This window comes from Cornus florida, unplaced genomic scaffold, assembly GCF_030987335.1.
Source record: "Cornus florida cultivar Cherokee Brave unplaced genomic scaffold, ASM3098733v1 CherokeeBrave_3.0.0_Hap2_Chr02, whole genome shotgun sequence".
Lineage (NCBI taxonomy): Eukaryota > Viridiplantae > Streptophyta > Magnoliopsida > Cornales > Cornaceae > Cornus > Cornus florida.
The window spans coordinates 93,102,843-93,126,416 of record NW_026775572.1 but is presented as its reverse complement, the minus strand read 5'-3'; the positions used below and the strand labels follow the sequence as shown (position 1 = coordinate 93,126,416).

Sequence of the window (23,574 nt, the reverse complement as noted above, 5' to 3'; positions counted from 1 at the left end):
CAAATCCCCTCAAAAATACATAAATCAAGATGTAGAAAGCATGCTTAGGGTTAACTCTAGCCCTAAGAGGATGTCTAGCCACTCATGGATGGTGTCCTCCAACCCTCAAGGGTTAACTCCATGGTAGAGATTGCTCCTCTTCTTAGTTGATGGAAGAACTCCAAGCTTGTGTCTCTAGCCTCCTCCTCTCCTTTCTTCCTTATTAAGATATGAAAATTGTGCCTCTCAACTCTATTCAAAGTCTCTAATTCTATCCTCTCTAAGTATATCTCAAAAAGTGGCTCATATTCCTTATATAGGTAGGTCAAATATCACCCCAAATGAGCTGGGCTCGTACACCAAAATTTCCTCCAATGATTGGATATCAGACAACTTTTAATGAGCTGGAATTTGGATTTTCTCGGGATTTGGGAAGTTCAATCGATCGAACTTGTGGTGAGATCTATCGAACATAGCTGAGATCTATCGAATTGAAGCTGGATCGATCCTCTATTGCGGTGCCTTTTTGGATAAAAACAAATCTGAGATATTTTAAAGATATTTTTGAGAAAAGGACAAAAGTGGTTGGTAGGGTGGTACAGCTGGATATCCAATCATTGGAGGAAATTTTGGATAAGGATAAGATGGTTCGATCGATCAGAGAATCAAGTTGGATCGATCGAACTTTGAGATCTTTGAATAGGGACAAACATGGCTCAAATCCATCTTGAAGTTCTGAGATCGATGAAAGTTGGATCGATTGAACTTTTCTTGAGATCAATCAAAGTTGCTGAAATTCCACCCTTTACTTCCTTTTGCCCTACTTTGCTCCTTTCTTTAGTTCATCCCAGAATTGCTTCATTTCTGCTCTTATTTGGCTGTGTTAGCTTATTTTGGGGATAATTACCTGAAAATGGAAATAATACAAAATTAATCTAAAGCGGGAAAATAAGATAGATAAAGGTTCTAGAATACCTAAGCTTAAGGGGTTTAAATATGCACTTTCCAGCGCTCATCACACCCCCAAACTTAAATATTGCTAGTCCCTAGCAATGAACTAGAAAGTAAATGAATGAAATAAACAACTATACAACTATGAACTAGAAAGCAATAAATGGATAACGCCACTTTCGTAGGGAACACGATTGCATTTAGCATATGCAACAAGCCTTTTAAACCCCTAGGTTACCCCTAGTGGACGAGTGAAGTCTCGTGAGGGTTTCCAGAAATGATACCCACAAACATTAAGCTCATTCTTTCAAAAGAGGCACCAATATTGCAAACAAGCATTGGGAGAAAACTACCTCCAGTATGCAATTTTTCAAACATTTCCAAGCAATCTCCCAAAATCTCAACATCAAGCAAGCAAGTATGGTCATCCACACATCAAGAAAATGATCATGAAAATCAAAACAACTCTAGAATCCTTTTGAGTGGACCGACATCAAATATGTTGCTATCTTAGCCAACTAAAGAAATGATCACATCCTTACCCTCAAACTAGCACACAAATCTAGTAGCGATCATCAAGACAAAAAGGGGACCTTTTATTAAAGCTTTATTGTTCTAGGTTCGCTTATTCTTTTTAGTGTGCCGTGAGCGTCGGTGCTCTCATCTAATTGGTTTTGGTTAGCAGGGGTATCACGGTGTATCATATGCGGGGTTTCTATATTGATAGTGTATGACGGTTCATTTGGGGTGAGGTCGCCTAGAATTGAGTTCGTAGTTCCGTATGGGTATCCAGTCGATTCTTTTCCTTGTATGTAAAGAGTTTAGTTCATCTTAGGTGAGATTGGGTATCTATGGTTGGATGATTAGTGAGCAAAGTATGACAGGGTGTCAGGTACATTTAGATAGGAGTTGTCAGTCCTTAGTGAGTGCAGGGTTCATTACCTTTCCATTTGTTCTAGTCTTGGCAAGGACGTCAATTGTCACAAGTCTTGTTCCCTATTTAGGAGTTGTGTGCGTCCGTGGGTTGACGGACCTGCGTGTGGTTTGTTATGTTATTAGAGTTTATCGGTAAAGGTTGGTTGATTTAGTCGACTCACTCCCACGGAGGGAGATAAAGTCATTGGTTTTAGGTGGGGCTTGTTTTGAGAGTGGTTTTAACGGTACAAGTTGCTTAATAGAGGTTGCATTTTTTGCGTCTAGTACTATTGGTGATGGCTAGGGGTGTGTCATGAATTGTAAGCTTGAGGATGGTTAGGTAACGTGATGTGAGTCTTGTACTCAGATGTTTTTATAGGCGTTTGATTCAAGCAGTGTCTTGAGGACAATTGTCAATGTCTCCTTAGAACTACGTGATTAAAGAAAGTGAATGTGGGATTCCATTGAAGAATAATAGGAATGATTGACCTTGGTTTTGAGGTTTCAGGCATGAAACGGTCGTATTGAGTGTTTTGAAGAGGTAAGAATTGAATCGAGTGATGACATGGAGTTGTTTACCTGGTATAGGTGTTATGAGGAGATTATAGATCATTTATGCTGATTGATGATTGTGACGTTTGCTGCCGTATTGTTTACAGCTTGTTAGGGGTTGTGTGATTAATGTGTGATTGGGATTTTTAGAGCTAGAATGTGACTGTATAGTTGTTGAGGTTATGTAGAGTGACGGATTGATTAGAGAGTAGATCTCGTGGTTGTTTTGTGGATTGTATAGGGTTGTGTATGAGGTTTAGACCTGAGGACAGGAATGACGTCTGTGTTGAGATTGGATCGATGATGAGAATGGCCTGGCCAACCATTTCTCCTGAGTCAGTCCATCTTTAGCATAATGTCAGGTCAAAGGTCTATGATTGTTTTGGTTAAGTCAGGGATAGTGAAAGCATAGCATTATATATTGTATCGGTGTGACAGTGTGAATTTCGATGGTTTGTCTCGGGTGACGAGGTGTGTTAGGACCAAGTACCGATAAAAAGGGGTCTGTGGTAGAATCATTGATTATTGAGGATCTTGTTTTGGGGATTTGTGTCCAGAATACAAGATAGTATGTTTTATTATTTTGATGACTCATGGTTATGTAGTCATTGGGAAATATGTTGTTTTGTCTTCTTGAAGTTGTTTAGTATGATGATTGTCATATAGTGCAATGGTATAGCTATGCGGTGGATAGCGAGTGCTTGGCCCGACAGGGACGTGTATATTTGAGTTTGAGCTTGATTGTGTGATAGATGGGGTTCCTTGTCTGGGATTTTGTGTGTCTTTTAAAGGATAGGCTGAGATAGGATATTGTCATGTTCAAGGGTCTTGTGACCGTTCTTCTTTCGAGCTCCGAAGTCTTGTGTAGCAGTGCAGAGTGGACCGATGTCCGTTTTGAGTCGAGTATAGAGTAGGGCGTACCAGATGGTCTGGTGTTTTGATGTTATGAGTGATGAGTACCCTCATAGGGTGGTGAGCATTGGGTTATTCTGACGACCGTGTGTGATTGCTTATTGGCATTATGTTGGTCCTGAAGTCCCTTAAGCATTGTTTGCCTCTTTAATGTCAAAAATCTGTGTGGCAGTGGCTTCAAAGGGCTTCTTCATTATCAATGTTGCTTGAAATAAGTCTCAAGGATAGTGTGGTCATGTTCTCATCAGTGACTTATCCTTCATATTTGTCTTAATGTATTTATCACAGTATATCTACCTATTCTTACTGAAATTGCTGAATTTTGTGTGGACTCAGTTCATGAAAATTGTCATAAATAGTTCTAAGGGTAGCATTGTCATTTCTCAGCTACATTCTATATATATACGCATGCTCAGGATGCTACATTGCACTGGATTGACCTAATTGAATCTGCATTACCATTTATACAGTCTCAGGACTTTTATTTTGCTGAGAAGTTAAAAATCTGTTGAAAAGGTATTTTGGTACTTCCTTACCATGCACAAGAGTGTGACACATTCTAGTGGTCCTAAAGTAAGTGAATATGCAAGAATATTACATTTTCTTGGAGGTTAAGTCTTGAGCTGAATGGAGTACACAGCTTTATAGTGTATATGTATGAATTTTAGTATGCATAATGACAAAAAAATGCTGAGGTGGCCTTCAATAATTGGCTCTTGCTCCTAAAAATATCTGCATTGTGCTGTTTCAATGATTGGCCAGAAGTGACAAGTGTATTCTGAAGGTGTATGAAGTTCTATGCACTGTGTGGCTTTATATATATATGTTGTTATAGCTTTTTAGGGTTAAGGTCCTTGAGTAAGATGAAAAACTGAGCTGCATCCCATATTCTCTCAAGAGTATTGAATGAACTTGATTCATTGAGTGTATTTAAGATGATTTATGCTATAAAATCTCACTGATTCAAGCTTTACTGAAGTATTTTACTAAAGAGATGTTGCTGCTGCTGTTACTACTGCTGCAAGGGTTGGATTGAGTAGTGAATTTGAGTTCAAAGGTGTTATGGTCGAGTCTAAGGGCTAACACAGGTATAATTCACTTATTTACACTTGCTCAATACAAAGCTTTGTTGAAAACCTGCTGAAATCAATCTTGGACAGTAAACTCATCGGTGTTGCTTGATTTGCTGACAGATTCTTGGATTTAAGTACTAATTGATTGTATCGTGCTGTATTATGAGTTTTTGATCTTCTAACAAGTATATTTTGATGAATCTAGTTTGTTGAAGTTGACTTTGTGATAGTATTTTGGTTAGCTACAATTTTCAGTATTCAAACCCTAGGACTTAAACTAAGTTTTGTTGAAACAAGGGCTGCTATGAGCTTTGTGATCATCTCATGCTACAATTCATTGTTTTAAGTTATGATCATGAGTACCACAGAGAATGAAGACTGAATATGATGCTATTGATTGATTCACGGAAGGAAATTCCCATTTTACCCTTCAAGTACTAATTGCAGCAAATTGATGTTATGAAGTGCTAATTTGGCATTCTAAATTGTCTGGCCTATTTCAATTGAAGGAAGGGATGGTGTTTATTGTATTTCATATACTTTGATGTATTTGGTGAGCGTAGAGAGCTTGTTTGGTCCAGGCAGGGTTGCCTAGGATAGGGGGAGTGTGTGTATACACTTGTTGAGCTAGTGTGTGAGTAGAACGTGTGAAAACTAGTGTCTACTTCTATGACAAGGGTGTGTGCAGAGAGTGAGACAGCTGAGTGTGTAATAGTTTACTTACAGCTAGTGGATGATTGAATTGGCATTTGCCAAGAACCAAGGTTTTCCCTGATTAAAAGGGTTTCCTTATAATTCCTGTTGCAGCGTTCATTGCTTATTATTTTAACTGTTATTAATTTGTTTTTGAAAGAAGGTATTGACCAATTCACACCCCTTCTTGGTCCTACACATTGGGTGTCAAAGGCAACAAGGTTGTTAAGCTTTTAGTCTCGGGGTTGGTGAGGTGTTCTCGGAAGGTGTGTGTGGCTGTGGGTTTCCTTCTTTAAGGAGGGTAGATTTTGAGAACGAAATCTTTTAAGGAGGGTAGTGATAGAGCGCCGTCCTTACATGCCAAATTGATGTAGTGAATGTGCGGTTCAAGAAAAGCCTTTTTGGTCAAGTTTAAATTTATAAAAACCACTACCACCACTACTACTAATGTAGCGAATGTGAGTAAGGATCGTCCCAAGGGATTGGAGTCGTACTAGTTTGTGCAATCGCAATTAGGGTTAGTAAGTAGAGTGATCAAACAAATGGTTGGTTGGTTGACTAAAATAAAGAGCAAATTAACCAAATTAACCTAAATAATTGAATGCAATAAGGAGTAAGAAAAAGAGAGAGAGATCTTGGGGTTTAGAGTTCACCACCAAGTAATACTTTTCTACACCCTTAACTAGTGACTAATGAGGGAAATGTGTGTTGCAATATTGATGTGTGTGTGTGTGTGTGTTTGGTTGATTCAATTAGCAAGGGTGACCAATTAAGCTTACATTGTCTAATCAACATGTGAAAAGCACAATATATCTATCAATTAAGTATATATTGTCTAAATAGCATGTGAAAAGCACAATATATCTAACAAGTCATTAATCCTTTCATTAAGCTCATAAGCCAAATACACCACAAGGTTATAGACATATGCTACTTGCATTCAAAAGTATGGAACATCAAACAACAAGCATGGATTGTCCTCCCATCTAACAACTATGCTACCACTACACTACAATTAAGCTAATGACATGAAATTAAACTAATTAAGCAAAGGGAGAGGCACAATCCATCAAGAAATGAGCATGGACCATCTAGAAAATCACAAGAGCATTCTCTTAAACACAATGTTTTGACAATCTATAGTATTAATACACATAAACATGCATCAATAACATAAGAAATAAAGACAAACACATGAACATCTATTCTAACATACATAGACATATGGATAGAAGGAAATGATCAATTAAAAGTATTAAACCACATAAATCATTGAATAAACAAGATCTATATATATAAAAGTGCCAAAACATGTATTACAATACTAATCCCTTAATAATACACAAAATCAAGATGTAAAAAGCATGCTTAGAGCTAACTCTAGCCCCAAGAGGATGTCTAGCCACTCATGATAGTGCTTCTCCAACCCTCAAGGGCTAACTCCATGGTAGAGATTTGCTCCTTGGTTGATGAAGAATCTCTAATGGTGTCTCTAGCCTCCTCCTCCTCTAAGCTTGCTCTCCAAGAGATGATATGATATGATATTGGCTCCCCCTTGTAAAAAGCAATCCTTATCCTTGGATAAAGGACAACTTTCAATAAGCTGGAAATTTAACTTTTTCGCACTAGAGGAAGTTCGATCGATCGAACCTTGGACTTAGATCGATCGAACATGGCTGAGATCTATCGAACTTAGGCTAGATCGATCTTCATTGGCGGCGCTTTTTGGATAAAGAAAAATCTGAGATATTTTGAAGATATTTTTAAGAAAAGGACAAAAGTGGTTGGTAGGGTGGTACAACTAGATAAGATCAATCATTTGGATAAGGACAAAGCAGTTCGATCGATCGAAGAATGATGTTGGATCGATCGATCTTTTGAGATCTCTGAAAATGTCATCATGGCTCTGATCCATCTTGAAGTGCTAAGATCCATCATATTGGATCGATCGAACTTTGATTTGAGATCGATCATGTTGGATCAATCGAACTTTGATCTGGGATCGATCAAAGATGTTAATTTCCACCTTTTTCTTCCTTTTGCTTCCACTTGGCTCCTTTCTTTGATTTATCCCAAAATTGCTTCATTTCTACTCTTATTTGGCTGAGTTAGCTTATTTTCGGGATAAGTGCCTGAAAATTGATATAATACGAAATCAATCTAAAACGGTAAAGTAAGATAGATAAATGCACTAAAATGCTTAAGCTTAAGGATTTAAATACGCACTTTTCAGCTCTCATCACACCCCCAAACTTAAATATTGCTAGTCCCTAGCAATGAACTAGAAAGTAAAGGAATGAAATGAACAACTATACAAGTATGAATCTAGAAAATAATAAATGGATAACGTCACTTTCATAGGGAACACGATTGCATTTAGCATATACAACAAGCCTTTTAAACCCCTAGGTTACCCCTAGCGGACGAGTGAAGTCTCGTGAGGGTTTCGAGAAATGATTACCCATAAACATTAAGCTCACTCTTTCAAAAAATGCACCAATATTGCAAACAAGCATTGGGAGAAGACTACCTTAAGTATGCAATGTTTCAAACATTTCTAAGCAATCTCCCAAAATCTCAACATCAAGCAAGCAAGTATGGTCCTCCACACATCAAGAAAATGATCATGAAAATCAAAACAACTCTAGAATCCTTTTGAGTGGACCGGCATCAAATATGTTGCTATCTAAGTTAACTAAAGAATTAATCACATCCTTACCCTCAAACTAGCACACAAATCTAGTACCAATCATCAAGACAAAAAGTGAACCTTTTATTAAAGCGTTATTGTTCTAAGTGCGCTTATTCTTTTCACTCGATTTTTTTTTTTTTTTATAGGATCAAAGATGGAAGCATGGTGCAATGTGTAGATCTATTAAGCTTTCTAGCGATCCATGAGGTCGAGCGTTAGGTCAATGACTCCCAAACTAGACGGCTTTAAGGCATTAGACGTTCAAACACCCCTACGAACTCACAAGCTCAAATCAACTAAGCTATAAATCAAGACAACCTCCATCTAATCATTTCGCACTTCTCACCTTTTGGGAGAAATCCTCACTTTTTTATTGCATTCTTTTTTCTTTTTCTTTTTCTTTTTCTTTTTCTTTTTCTTTTTGAATAAACAAGTTCAATTATTAACCTAGAGTTTGGGCCCTCTACCTTTCGGCACGAGAAGTTCAGTGCTTGATGAGGCTAGAATCCCAGCTACTCAGTGAAAAGGGGTTATTTACCTTTATCAAGAATGAAAGCTTTCAATGCACTACTAGCCTAATTGGGATATAACCAATTCAATAATCAACAAAGCATGTACCCCACAAATGAATGCTAGAGTGCGTCTGTGCTAGTGTAGAATCCTAGAATGAATCTCAAAACAATAACAAAATCAAGATGATGTGGACCACAAGTGCAAGCATGATATCAATCTTTTAAAAAATTTACTCCTAAATGGCATCCACAAGGCATACAAGGAGTATTAGACTCTCAAGTCAAGCAATTTTTAAATTTTAAGCAATATAGTCCTCAAAAGATCAAAATCATAGCTAGATATAGACCAATCATAGAAAATCTCTCAAGTACACAAGGCATGCTCAAAATTTTAAAGTTAAAAGCAAACACTGTAAAATACACCATTACCCCCAAACTTAAACGGCATAATGTCCTCAATGTGCAAAGAGAACAAAAGGAAAGAGTATACCGGTGTAATTACGGGAAAGAATGATCGGGACTGAAGTATCCAAATTAGGTGGCACGACCCCCCTAAACTTAGGATTAACTGTGGTCCTGAAATTTGGCACTCGGATAAACTCATCAAATAACAAAAAGGGATAATCAGTGCACAGTGGACATGCAAGTGTAAATGAAATAAAACAGTGAGAAGGGTATAAGGGTGGTCCTGAAAATTGGGTAATGCTCTTTCACTGAAGTCACTATGATGTACCTGATGGAGTCAAACATACAGAGATAAGAATATAACACATGACATCCATAACAAAAGCATATATAAGGAAAATAGAGTATAGAGTACATCAAAAGATCAAAGCCGACAGACCGGATGCAAATAATATACAGTGATAAAAATGAAGTATAGAGCACAGATGTGTAATATAAAAAGATAGAAGAACTGGAAATCTCAGGTGGAGGAGGCAGGTCGGGGCAGGGCGAGCTCCGCAGATATCGCGAGATAAGTGTCAGAGTGCAGTCATGACATCCGTGCGAAATGTAGCAAAATCAGCTCGGTGGGCTACAGTATCGGCTCGAATGGCAGCAATATCAGCTCTGGTAGCAACTACTGCATCCTCAAGAGCCTGAAGACGCTCTCCAAAGCCGGGGGTCTGACTAAGAGCCTCAAGTAGGGATAAATCAGAAGAAAGCTCCTGAGTTTGCTCCTGCTTATGTACTGGCGACCCAGTTGGAGAGTACTGCTCTGTGTCATCTGCAGGTCGCTCCAAATCAATATCTATATGCTTGGCAACTGGACCGACTGGTACATCGTCCGCTGCGGGATCTGCTGTTGCTACCTCTGTCTCCTCAACCTCTAGCTCCTCTATAGCCACTACTACGTGGTCCTGCAGTCTAGTAATGATGGCATTGTAGCTCTTGTCCCAGTCCTTCTTCAAGAAGTGACAGGAACCTCTCTCAGGGTACTCTTGAGGATGAATAGGGTAGCATTGGTCGATCAAAATCTGGGTGATGAGGTGGCCGAATGGGAGAGACTTAGCCCGTCCAGGCTTCTCCTTGCTGATATACTCGTCAAATAGCTTCCTCATCACGCTCCAGATGAGCGCGGGAATAGATACCCAGTGGCCTGTATAGAATGCATAGAGGGCTATCAAATAGTCTCCTCTCCGCTAGATCTTGTGCCCGGCCATATATATATTCTAAAAAAGAATGGAATCGAAGAACCATAGGTCATCTGGAAGGAATGTGTGGGTGGCGAAAGTCTCGCCATCGGCATGGTGACCTGTAAGAAATACGGCCATGTCGGCATAAGAAGGCCTGTATAGCCTCGGATATAGCTTCCGTAGCTTCGAAGGGCATCTGTGTGGACAATGGCAAGAGCGGGCTAGCGAGTCCATAGTGATAGTAATCTGATGGCCATCTATTGTAGTGACCAGCTCTGCTGTGGTACACGAGGACGGTCGGAGGTTATGGAAGAACAACCATACCAGCCGTAGGTAGACTGGCCCTGTAACTGGGGCAAGAATAGTTGCAAGGCCCCTTTGAATAATGTCATGGTAAGCTGATCGGGTCAGCACCGATCTGGAGAAAAAGTCTGTGTCAAACACCGACTCATGGTCCACTGCCATATGTGCATATCTAGGCGCTGGCTTTTCACGCTCCTGAGCTGGCTGAGCTGGCTGGCGTGGTGGAGATGGTACTAGTGAATGCTCAGCTCCAGCATATAGTGGAGATGGTGATGATGTAAATGCAGCCTGAGCTACAGAGGTGGATGGAACCTCAGCCTCATGAGCAGGTGACTGAGGTGGAGTAGGCTGTATTGGCTCCTCCTGTGCATGAGAGGGCTTTGCTGGCTCATATATCCGTGGTCTGATATGTCGCTGAGGCCCATGTTTCCTCTTGGCAATAGTCTTACGCTTAGTCATAGCCTAAAAAATAATTTAAAAACTTATAAGGGGAGTTAGTGCCAGAATTAAGAATTGAAAGCACAAAATAGAAACATGCATGCCAAATAAGATAGATAAAACATATATGACATGAATCTATGGAAGTGACAAGATATGAAACATGCTAAACAATGTAAGTATGAATGCATCCAATGTAGAATATCATAGGCATTTGGCATATATGAGATAGCATGAACATAAGGCATGATGAATGAAGTGTGTGTGTGAGATCTGTGAAGTTCGATCGATCACATAAAGGTTTGAGATCGATCTCAAAACTTCGATCGATCTGAGGTATGAGTTCGATCGATCTCTCAAGATCGATCTGAGATTGAAGTTCGATCGATCGAACTGTGAGAAGGTGAAAACTCAAAGGTCACAGATCTGTGACTTTAGAAGCACGGGGGCCACACGAACAAAGTCGTGGGCCCATCAACACAACAAATCAGTAACTACGATCACCCAAATAAGGCCCATACTCCCTAAATCAAAATCAACATCATCAAAATATACAAAATATACACACGAAGCAACACATATATATGGATATGGAGATACAGTGCTTCGAAGGTCAACAATGGAGATTTGATCATAAAAATAACATGGATTCAACATATAAAGCATGTAAACATGAGATCTAAGCCGAAATCAAGCACGGTGCCTCGGATCTTACCTCAACCAAAGGAGAGAAGTGGATGCGAAAAGGGAAAGATGAAATCCGAGTTGCGATGAAGAGAAAGAATGATTCAAGGTGAGCTAGATGATGCCAAAGGTTCACCAGAAATGGAAAGGGTGATGGGGGTTCACGGCGACGATGAGGGAAGCAAGGGGTAGGGTAGGGAGTTGTTGGATTGATCTTTATAATCGATCTCACAACTCTCGGTTTTATTTTTAAAAACATTTCCCTATTAGTTCGATCGATCGAACTGAGATTTCAGATCGATTGAACTTTGATGAACTCTCCTCAAAGTATTTTTTGTTTTGAAATTTTTGAAAATTGAAAAATTAAAATTAAAAATTAGAATTAAAATTAAAAATTGTAAAATAAAATAAAATAGAATAAAATATTTCGGATTTTAAAAATTGAAAAAGTCAAAACAAAGTTAAATAATGAAATGAAGAACTGAGATCGATCGGAACAAGAGTTCGATCAATCAGACAGAGGGCAAAAAATATGCAGGTTTTTGGTTCAAAAAATTTGGCTACGTGTTGAAACTTGAAGATCGATCAAACTTTGAAGTTGGATTGATCGAAGAACTTCAGATCGATCTTGGAATGTTTTCAATCGATGAGACAGAGAGCTGAAATATGCAGGTTGATGCAGGCTCACAATTTTTCTAAGTGTTAGATCATGAGATCTATCAAACTTTGAAGTTGGATCGATCGAAGGTCTCCTGATCAATCTAAGAATAAGTTCGAACGATGGGATAGAGAGGTGATTTAGATGCAGGTGGATGCAGGTAGAAAATTTTTCTAAGTGTTGGGTGCAGGTGGAAGTTTGATCGATCGAACTCTCATTTGAGATCGATCAAACTTATGCAAAATGCTCAATCACAACATAAAAATTCATGCAATCCTAATCACAATTCCTATCAATGCATATGAACCAAAAACAAGTATCTAGACTTCGCAAGAAATGAAATTTAAGATAGAAATGAGGGAGGAATAGGGTTTTGACACCCTACGAAATGGTTTTGCTAGTCTTTAACATTTCTAGCAAGACATTGGGCTCTTTTAGCCCAGATCAAAGATCTTGTAATGCATCCCCTCCTTGTTGGGGTGATAGATGCTTTGAACTCAACCCAACAAATGGTTCTTCGAAGAACTTGTTGGATTAAGCTCAAAAGAAACTTTTGTTCCCTTGTCAATGCAAGAACAATCTTTGGGCTTCCATACCCTTTCAAAGTAAGAATTTAAAACAAGACTTTTAGAATGCAAGGTTGAAGATGATCCTTTTGAAGTTTTGGCCTTACACAAAAGCTCACTTCCTTGACATTGAAGATCATGAAATTTTTCTACAACATTAACCTCTCCTTCATATTTGTCAAATGAATTAGGTATGGGATTAAAGATATTTAGCTTCACCTTCATGTGGCCAAATGAGATCTTTATTATCCCCGTCCTACAATTGATGTTAGCATTAGCGGTTGCCAAGAAAGGACGGCCAAGGATAACGGGAATTTGGCTCTTAGGATTGGGGACCGGTTCCATGTCAATGACAACGAAATCAACGGGAAAGAAGAATTTGTCAATCTTTATCAAAAAATCGTCAATTATACCCCTAGGCTTCTTAATGGATCGGTCGGCAAGTTGTAAAACTACCGACGTTGGTTTTAATTCACCTAGGCCCAATTTGACATAAACCGAGTATGGAAGAAGGTTAACACTTGCTCCTACGTTAAGAAGTGCCAGATTAATGATATGATCACCAATAATGCATGAAGTAGTAGGTGAACCGGGGTCCTTAAACTTTGGTAAAGTGTTATGTTGCAAAATTGAGCTTACTTGCTCGGTCAAAACCACTTTTCTTGGTGCTTGGCTCTTGTTCTTCCGCTTTTGGGTGCATAAGTCTTTCAAGAATTTGGCATAAGCTGGAATTTGCTTGATTGCATCTAGAAGTGAAAGATTGACTTTTACTTGCCTAAACATTTCCATGATTTCATTAGTGTTTACCTTTTGTTTGTCTTTTGAAATGGATCCTTTCAAGGCATCCGGAAATGGAACTTTTGGTTCAAACACTTTTTCAGAATTTTTCTTTGAAGTCTCTTCAGCACAAGAAGTTTTTAAATCATTTAGTTTTAAATCATTTTTCAACAAAACCTTTTCAAATTCATTTTTTTTCGCAAATCTTTCTTCAAATCATTTTCAAAATCGTTCTTCAAATCACATTTTTAAGTTTTCTCATTCATAAGATCATGTATATGCAATGAAGGAGGAATGGGATGTGAACGGGATGGGTGACAACTTGAGGTTGCACCGGTTCACTTTCTTCATTGGACATTCCAACTTGATTGTCCACAATCCTACCACTCCACAAGGTAGTCACCGCATTAACATGTTCAATGGTGTGGCCTTCCGATGAGGAATGGGTTTCCACAACACATTGTTGCTTACGTGGGACATTAATAGGCATCTTTCCCTTCTCTCTTGCATTAAGAGTGCTTGCTATTTACCCTACTTGGGTTTCTAGCTTCGCAATAGATTGAGAGTGAGAATGAAGCAATTGTGTGTTAGCCTCTAAAGTGCCCAAAGTATTTAAAACTTTTTCTTTAAAGGCGGGACTTCTAGTATTTCCTTGGGAATAAGATTGGTTGGGAAAATTACAATTAGCAAATTGATTCCCTTGTAATTGATAAGGTCTATAACTTTGGGATCCTTGGTTTTGAAGTGGAGGTGGAATGTATTTCCCTTGAAAACCGCCTTGGGAAGGGTTTGAGCCCTCTCCTTGGTTTTTCCATGAGAAATTCGGATGATTTCTCCAGCTTGGATTGTAGTGAGTACCATAAGGATTGTTCCCTTGGTTCACAAAAGCTGCATTGACTTGTTCATTAGGTTCATTTTGCACTTGTCCATGAGGACAATGAGAAGTAGAATGAAGAACACTAGAACAAGTCATACATGTTTCATTTGATGCACGATGAGAATGGTTAGGGAAGGAAGATACTTGGTTCGCCGAGTTTTGGTTAATCAAGAATTGATCAAACCTTTGAGATAAAGACTTCATTTCGGCGGCTATTTCATTTGAGTGGTCGACTTGATGTAAGCCAACACTCTTCCTACCTTGTGAATTTTTACCATTCTTGGATGATAATGTTCTATGCAAAGAATTTTCACTCATGCTCTCATAAAGACGCCACACGTTATCCTCATGCCTATCATTGTATGAGCCACCTATGGAAGCATCAACCATGCCTTTGTAATTGTCCGATAAGCTCTCAAAGAAATATTGAACTAATTGCCATTTGGGCATGTCATGATGTGGACACTTCCTAAACAATTCATTAAAGCGTTCATATGCCTCATGAAACGTTTCTCCATCCCCATGTGAAAATTCTAGAATTGAGGTTCTCATGGCATTGGTCTTAGAGACCGGATAGTACTTCTTCAAGAACTCTTGTTGCATTTCTGCCCAAGAAGTGATTGAAAAGGCCTAAGATTGTTAAACCAATACTTTGCCTTGTCTTTTAAGGTGAATGGAAAAAGTTTGAGTCTTAAAACCTCTTCCGGCATGTCCATATATTTTACGGTGGAACATACTTCAAGAAACTCATCCAAATGCTTATTAGGTTCTTCACTTGGAAGTCCATGATAGTTAGGAAGCATTTGAATGGTTTGTAGCTTAATTTTATAGTGATGTGCTCTAAATAGTGGCAATTGAATGCATGTGGGTGCATTATATTCATTAGGCACATAGTGATCTCTTAAAGCAAGTGGAGGATTAGTAATTTGAGGTGCAACATGGGCACCTTGATTTTGATTTCCTTGAATGATGAGAGGTTGTGGAGCATACATTGGCCTTGGCATTCCAAATGGAACTTGGCCTTGTTGTTGTTGTGGTTGGTGAATAAATAGCCTAGGGATGCCTGATGGTGCTTGAATGTTCTCATGATGCACATTTGGATGAAGGATACGTTGTTGGTCTATGTGACCAAGGTCCTCTACATTCTCTTCATTATAGCCTTCCATTGATGTAATGGATTAGGTAGAACTAGAACTTCCTCTTCTCCTAGGATTTCTAACTACGGATTCAAAATGCAAATCAAGAGGGACAAGAGTTGGTCTTAGTGATCTACGACCATACATGCACAATGTGAAAACATATAAACACATTGAATGAACAGACACTTCAATTTCACAACAATTTCAATGAAATTTCCTCCACAAACACTTAACCCATACTCCTATGCTTTAACAAAAATGATGCAAAGGACAATTAAAGATTGCCTCCATGCGGGCTCACGATTTATCTAAGAAATTAAAAACAAGCCTCCACGCAGGCCGACGATTTAACTAAGAGATTGAGTAAGAAAAAGCTCACAAAGGTCCTTTAGCACTTCAACTCCAAATTTATCGCTTAGCTTAGCAATTTTTTTAAATTTTTAGCATTTTTCCTTGCTTGCTTAGCTCCTTTGCTTGGATGCTCCTTTGCTTTGCTCCTAGCTCAATGCTTCTTGTCAAAGATGAACAAACACAATAAGTAATCAAAAGAAAAATAAAAACAAAGTAAAGACACGATCAAAAAAGTACTAATTCCTAATGAATTCCACAAATACGACGTTGCCTAGATCCCAGGCAATGGCGCCAAAATTTGACAGAGTGCCGTTCCTACACACTAAATTGATGTAGTGAATGTGAGGTTCAAGAAAAGCCTTTTTGGTTAAGTTTAAATTTATAAAAACCACTACCACCACTACTACTAACGTAGCGAAAGTGAGTAGGGATCATCCCAAGGGATTGGAGTCATACTAGTTTGTGGAATCGCAATTAGGGTTTGTAGGTCGAGTGATCAAACAAATGGTTGGTTGGTTGATTAAACTAGAGAGCAAATTAAACTAAATAATTGAATGCAATAAGGAGTAAGAAAGAGAGAGAGAGATCTTGGGGTTTAGAGGTTACCACCAAGCAATGCTTTTCTACACCCTTAACTAATAACTAATGAGGAAAATTTGTGTTGCAATATTGATATGTGTGTGTGTTTGGTTGATTCAATTAGGAAGGGTGACCAATTAAGCATACATTGTCTAATCAACATGTGCAAAGCACAATATATCTAGCAATTAAGTATATATTGTCTAAATAGCATGTGAAAAGCACAATATATCTAACAAGTTATTAATCATTTCATTAAGCTCACAAGCCAAATACACCATAAGGTTAAAGACATATGCTACTTGCATTCAAAAGTATGAAACATCAAATAACAAGCATGGATTGTCCTCCCATCTAACAACTATGCTACCACTACACTACAATTAAGTTAATGACATGAAATTAAACTAATTAAGCTAAGGGAGAGGTACAATCCATCAATAAATGAGCATGGACCATCTAGAAAATCACAAGAGCATTCTTTTAAGCACAATGTTTTGATAATCTCTAGATCTATAGCGTTAATACACATAAACATGCATCAATAACACAAGAAATAGAGACAAACACATGAACATCTATTCTAACATACATTAACATATGGATAGAAGGAAATGATCAATTGAAAGCATTAAACCACATAAATCATTGAATAAACAAGATCTATATATATATAAGTGCAAAAACATATATTACAACACTAATCCCTCAATAATACATAAAATCAAGATGTAAAAAGTATGCTTGGGGCTAACTCTAGCCCCAAGAGGATGTCTAGCCACTCATAGTATTGCTTCTCCAACCCTCAAGGGCTAACTCCATGGTAGAGATTTGCTCCTTGGTTGATGAAGAGTCTCCAATGGTGTCTCTAGCCTCCTCCTCCTCTAAGCTTGCTCTCCAAGAGATGATATGATATGATATTGGCTCTCCTTGTAAAAAACAATCCTTATCCTTATATAGGTAGGTCAAATGACACCCAAAATGAACTGGGGTCGTACACACAATATTCCCTAATGATTGGATAAAGGAAAACTTTCAATGACCTGGAAATTTAACTTTTTCGCACTGGAGGAAGTTCGATCGATCGAACCTTGGACTTGGATCGATCGAACATAGCTGAGATCCATCGAACTTAGGCTGGATCGATCTTCATTGGTGGCGCTTTTTGGATAAAGACAAATCTGAGATATTTTGAAGATATTTTTGGGAAAAGGACAAAAGTGGTTGGTAGGGTGGTACAACTAGATAAGATCAATCATTTGGATAAGGACAAAGTAGTTCGATCGATCGAAGAATGATGTTGGATCGATCGAACTTTTGAGATCTCTGAAAATGTCATCATGGCTCTGATCCATCTTGAAGTGCTGAGATCGATCATGTTGGATCGATCGAACTTTGATCTGAGATCGATCATGTTGGATCGATCGAACTTTGATCTGAGATCGATCGAAGACGTTGATTTCCACCTTTTTCTTCCTTTTGCTTCCACTTAGCTCCTTTCTATGATTTATCCCAGAATTGCTTCATTTCTGCTCTTATTTGGCTGAGTTAGCTTATTTTCAGGATAAGTGCCTGAAAATGGAAATAATACAAAATCAATATAAAATGGTAAAATAAGATAGATAAATGCACTAGAATGCTTAAGCTTAAGGGGCTTAAATACGCACTTTTCAGCGCTCATCAGGTAGATTGTAATTATTTACCGAATTTTGCTATTTTTCATTTTTCTGGAAGGCATTCTCGTCTTTTCTCATTTTGCGTGCCGGACATCGCGGAATGTGCCGGTTGTGTCCGAGAACTAGTTGGGACATTTCATTGCGTCCAGGACTCTTTAAAATGCCAAGGTTACCATTTTTTGCATTTTTTCATTTTTGGGGCCGAAAGGTTCCATGTGGGACCCACTACCCGAATTGTTGCGTTCAAGGATTTTTAGTTGGGTCCATTTGCACCTCATGCATCTTATTTATTATATTTATGTGATTGTGAATTATTAAATGTGTATATATAATTGTGTGGTGTAAAAAGGAAAAGAAAATAAAAGAAAAAATAAATAAATAAATAAAATAGTTTTGGTGGTGGGACCCACCACTACTTTAAGTGTCAAAAGGCTACCATTGGCCTCACAGATTCTCTTTCTCTCTCGTAATCCTCTCTCTCCCTCTCTTGTTCTTCATTTTTCTTTTTCCTTTGTGTCAAAAACTAAAGTTTCAATTAATCTCTCATTTCTTTGAGTTTTTGGGAGCCGTTTGCGGCAAAATGGAGAGCGCGGCGAGATCTACGTGTGAGTACAAGCAATTTCAGTTTTAGCCTCCCCTAGGATTTTGAGTTTTGAGACCCATTTTGAGGGTTTCTCTACAATTTGACGTAGGGGTGTTCTAATGCATGAATTCTTATACTTTTGTGAGTTTTCTAGCTTAAATTGATGTCTAACATGTTCAATTGATGTAAAATTTTGTGCAAAACTTTGTGTAGATGATAAGCATGGAATATAGGTGATTATTTGTTAGTTATCTTGGGGTGATTAATCATGCTAGTTGTTTTACGGTGATTAAACATGCTCACATGAATTTGAATCCATACCTTATATGCTAGTTATGCAAAGTTAATGTTAAATAAGAGTTTTAGTATGTAGTTTATAAATTTGTTTTGTATAGCATGTGTGAAAGTTTTATGGCTGGGATTGATAAATTGAAGTATGAACATTTCATGCATCCATGGGGAAAGAAAAAAGGGGGAAAAAAGTTTTAAAACAAATGAAATTATTTTTGGAAAAATATTTTCGAAGGTGTTTGTGAAAACCGGACGCCTAGGAGGTGCCTAGTGGTCGGTGTTATTAGTGTAGTCTAAAAGGGAGTATGGTTGAGCTAACTAGGCCGGATGCGACGCTTTGGAGGTGCCTTGTGGTCGTGGATAGTTAGTCAACCCTCCATTTGTGACGCCTTGGAGGTGCCTTGGGTTGGATTACACTAACAGTTTGGAAGTTCAAACGGAAATGTTTCGGAAATGGGGAGCGACATTTGCATAACATTGCACTTCATGACATTGTAAGAAATTTGTGATTAGTTGAGATTTACTACATACTTGTTGTTGTGGTTGAGAATGTGCGTTTACCTACGGCATGATCCCGTTCACTTTTTATCTATTTATTATATGGATTCGCGGGGATATAAGAAGTGTATCTTAGGCACTTCCTACTGAGCTTATGCTCACCCATTTATATTTAACATTTTTCAAGTCATGGGGAGGAAGTGGCAAATGACAATCTACCACAAATTTGATGGAGTACTAGAAGCCTATTTTTTCTTTTCGTATTTAGGCCATTCTTTTGTAAAAGTTTATTTTGGACTGTATTTAAACTTGCTAACATGGCCTTGTAATCCAATTATGAGCCTTAGCTCTATTTTGTTGAAAATGGAATTAATGTAAAGACTGTGCATGATTTTTCATTTGAAGTGTTCTTAAAGCAAATATAGATCATTTGAAAGCCCCCATTCCAATCTCTATTCATTTTTACAAGTGCAGTAACTCAGCATCAGGTCCAGGGCTTATCAGAGCCATTTCGGTCAACCAATTCTTTGGTTGCTCTTGGGACTTTTGGGGTTCGGCCAACTGGTTGGCCACTTCGGTCGACCGGAGCAGAGAGCTCATTTCGGCCGACCGAAGCTCCACTTCGGTCGACCGAAATGAAGCTATTCATGTAGTCTTCATCCATTTCTCCAGCCATTGTCATTCTACGGTCAGCCGAAATGAGCTGTTCATGTAGTCTTCGTCCATTTCTCCATCCATTGTCACTTTAAGCCTTGGGATGTTGTTTGAGATCTTCTAAAGGTATAATTCAGGTGTAATAGTGACACTTGACACTAGAAGTGACGTGGATGGGTTTAGTTGACCTCGGGTTCGAGTGAGGACCCGGTTAATCGTTTGGACCTTCAGGTTTAGGACGTTACAACCTTTCTGCGGAGGTTATGCCAAAATTTTATACATTTTATTATTATTATTTGGTATCTTCTTGGGTTGTTACAATAAAATACGTCAACTGTTATGGGAAAACCTCGTGGACTGTGCAGTCCAAAGTAAACCGATACACTATGCTTGAAACAAAGTACACTAAACTTTGACTCTAGCTCACACCCTATCATTTTACCAAACACCAACTGTTGACAATTCTCTGGCTTTACGACTCCCCGTCCAACAGCAACTTGACCTCAGACTTAGGCTTGATATTTGTAGAAGAGTAGTAGGTAGATTAGACAACACTCCTTGAATGCTCCAACCCTTTCAAAGAGTGATCGTTTTTACTTCTGTTCTTCAACCGTCTGCACTTGATGCAGACGAAGATCTGCTTTTTTCTGATCGATATAGATACAACTGTATGATCACGATCAGGATTCGAACTCCATAACTCTAACCTCACTAGGTGAATATGTGTGTGTTCTAGGAAGACAACAGAAAAAATCAACTTTGATTTTCTGAGAGGAATAAACTTCCTAAGGCTTTGTATGATCTATGAATAATGATGTAAAGCCGTGAATAAACCTATGTGTATGACATGATTATATAGAGGTTTGCAAAGTCCTATTCCTTCTGAAAGTAAAGGAAATTTTGTGCATAAGACTTGAAAGGAAAGTTGAATCAAAAAGGAATTAAACAGAACAATAAAACTATAAACCTTTTGCAATCAGGACTTCTGGAACCAGCTCCTAATCTTGGTACCGGTTCCCAAAGGACAAAAAGATGTTCTCAAATCTTAGCTTGTGGAACCGGTTCCCAAATGTAGGTACCGGTTCCCACTTGACAGAATCCAACTTTAACTTGGATTTTCTGTATTTTTGGAACTCTGAAAATATACCTTGTAGGTAATTGTGTCCTAAGTGGGAAACGAAATCCTAATATGTTGTTCTTTCCTTTTCGATGATCAACTGTACTTTCCTTTTCTGAACAACCTCTGAATTCCACAGTCAATGTCAAGTCTGATATAGTAACTGAAAGTACAACTCGATTAGGACTTGTTTTGTTACTGAAATATGCCAATTACAAAAATATATCTCACAAACTTAAACATATTCAAGTGAAAAGAAATGCAAATGCAAAGGTATTATTACAAATAACATATGAAGGATAAGTTCCATTTATTTATTCACCACTAAAAAGGGGTCATGGATGAATTTGAAAAGGAAATTTTTCGGTACACGTTTTATTTTTCGTATTTTTATTTTTGTCCAGTATTGTAGCAGTGATAAATAAAACAACTCATTTGGGGAAAATTGTTTTGTTTTGCACAATACTAAAACGTTTCTTGAATAGTGGCCAAAATGTTTTGCTTTGCACGGTGCTAAAATATTTCGTGAATAGTGACCAAGAATCAAAAATTCAATTTGACATTTTTATATATTACAGCAATGTAGGAACGGATATTATAGCAATGAATAGTAAAAAATATATATATTTGAAGAACTCTCTTAAATGACATTTTTAAACTTGCAACATTTTTTTACCAAATACATTTTTCATACTTTTGCTTCCAAAAATCTTGTAATAAATGGGCATTACAAAACATGCTTTCGATTATTGTTGAAAGCAATCTACAACAAAACACTTATTTTGTTTCAGATTAAAATAAAAAAGTAAAAACAAAATGTGAACCAAACAGACCTTAGCACCTAGAAACAACTCTACTTTTTGTGGCCTATGCAACCGTAAACTACCACAACTCCCAACGTTTGCACAAGTACCATCTCGAGATAGCTATCTCAATATTTGTCTTGCCTAACTACAAAGTCTAAAATACCTTTCCCAGAAAGAAAGAAAAAACAGAAAAGGCAGCCCCTGAAGAAAGAATTATTTTTTTCGTGAAAATGTGACAGTTCCTGGTGGTCTGTAATGTTGGATGTGGTTTTAATAACAAGAAATAGCTAAAAGAAAACAAAAAAACAAAAAACAAAAAAAGGTACAAGAAATGAATGCCAAAAAGAATGCAAGGCCAAAACTTCCTTAATGCCTTGTTTGCCTCACCTGAAATAGCATGAGCAGATTTGTCTATTTTTTGCTTTTAATTATCTATTTTTGTGACTTCATAAATGAGCCGAATGAAAGTGCTAGTACGCCTATTCTCTAGGGAAGAGAAGAGCTTCCTAAAAGTAAAAACTGGAAACTTTGTTCCACCTGTTTAAAAATGTAGAGTTGGCCTTAAAAAATTTCGAGGTGAATGCCAATGAAGCTTAAACTCGGATTAATTTACAGGGTCTTCACAAACCCTAAGGTTATATTTGGCATGCATGAAATTGGAGCTTTAGAATTGAAATCGGTGGAATTGAAAAAAAAAAATAACTCACAAAATTTTTTCCAATTCTAATTCCAAGATTCCAATTCCATGTCACCAAACACAGCCTAATCAATTTCAATTGACATTACTTTTTACAAAGCACCAAATAAAATAACCCATTAAGGGTTTCAATTCTCAAAACATATCAAGAAAAGGATTTACAATAAATTTTTTTTTCTAGTTGGGTACTCACACACACACCTCTTCTGAAACTTAAACCTCTAATTTTTTTTTAAGAAATAAGAAGCTGATACTGATGAGCACTAACCGTTAGTAATATTTACAACAATTGGATTTAGGTATCTTGTTGTGCATAAGATAGCATCTATAAAAATTAACCCATTTATCGTCTAATGATAGATGCCATGCTTAAGAAGATGGCACCATTCAAATTCTCTAAAAATCAGAAATAATTATATACTCTGGAAGTACAAAAAGATGACGGAAAAAAAATCTATTCATAGCAAACAACAGATATCTACTTCTTGATCCACCTCTGTTTAATGTCATATTCATAAAAAAAAGAAAGTGAAAACTGATAGTTCACCTACAATTACAACGGAGGCATATAAATACACTGCTTACGTGTACTAGTAAAGTCAGCAAAGGTAAAACCAAGGTCACATCACCAAAAATGAAACAAAGACCACGTCAGTTTAGGTCAAGATAAAAGAACACTTTGATTCAAAACAAATACTCGATAACTTCCCAATTTCAGAGCATCTCCAATAGATTTTGGTTCTTTAATTTGTCACATTAACAATTTTTAATAATCACTTTAGCATTTTTCATAATCACGTTAACGTTTTAGAATTTTTAATTTTTAGTCATCGCATGTACTCCAATAGTGCATTTTCGCTTTACACAAATATTAATATTTTAATATTTTTTACATATTTAATAAATTATTTTTTTCTATTTTTAGGAGAAAAAAATTGTTTGGTTAGTCAATATAGCAGTTAAG

The 23,574-nt window shown here is 37.6% G+C and overlaps 1 pseudogene; it reads left to right on the top strand.

Moving 5' to 3' along the window:
* Positions 1 to 14,667: 14,667 nt before the first annotated feature.
* LOC132298047 (small nucleolar RNA R71) lies at positions 14,668 to 14,766 on the top strand (annotated as a pseudogene).
* Positions 14,767 to 23,574: the final 8,808 nt, after the last annotated feature.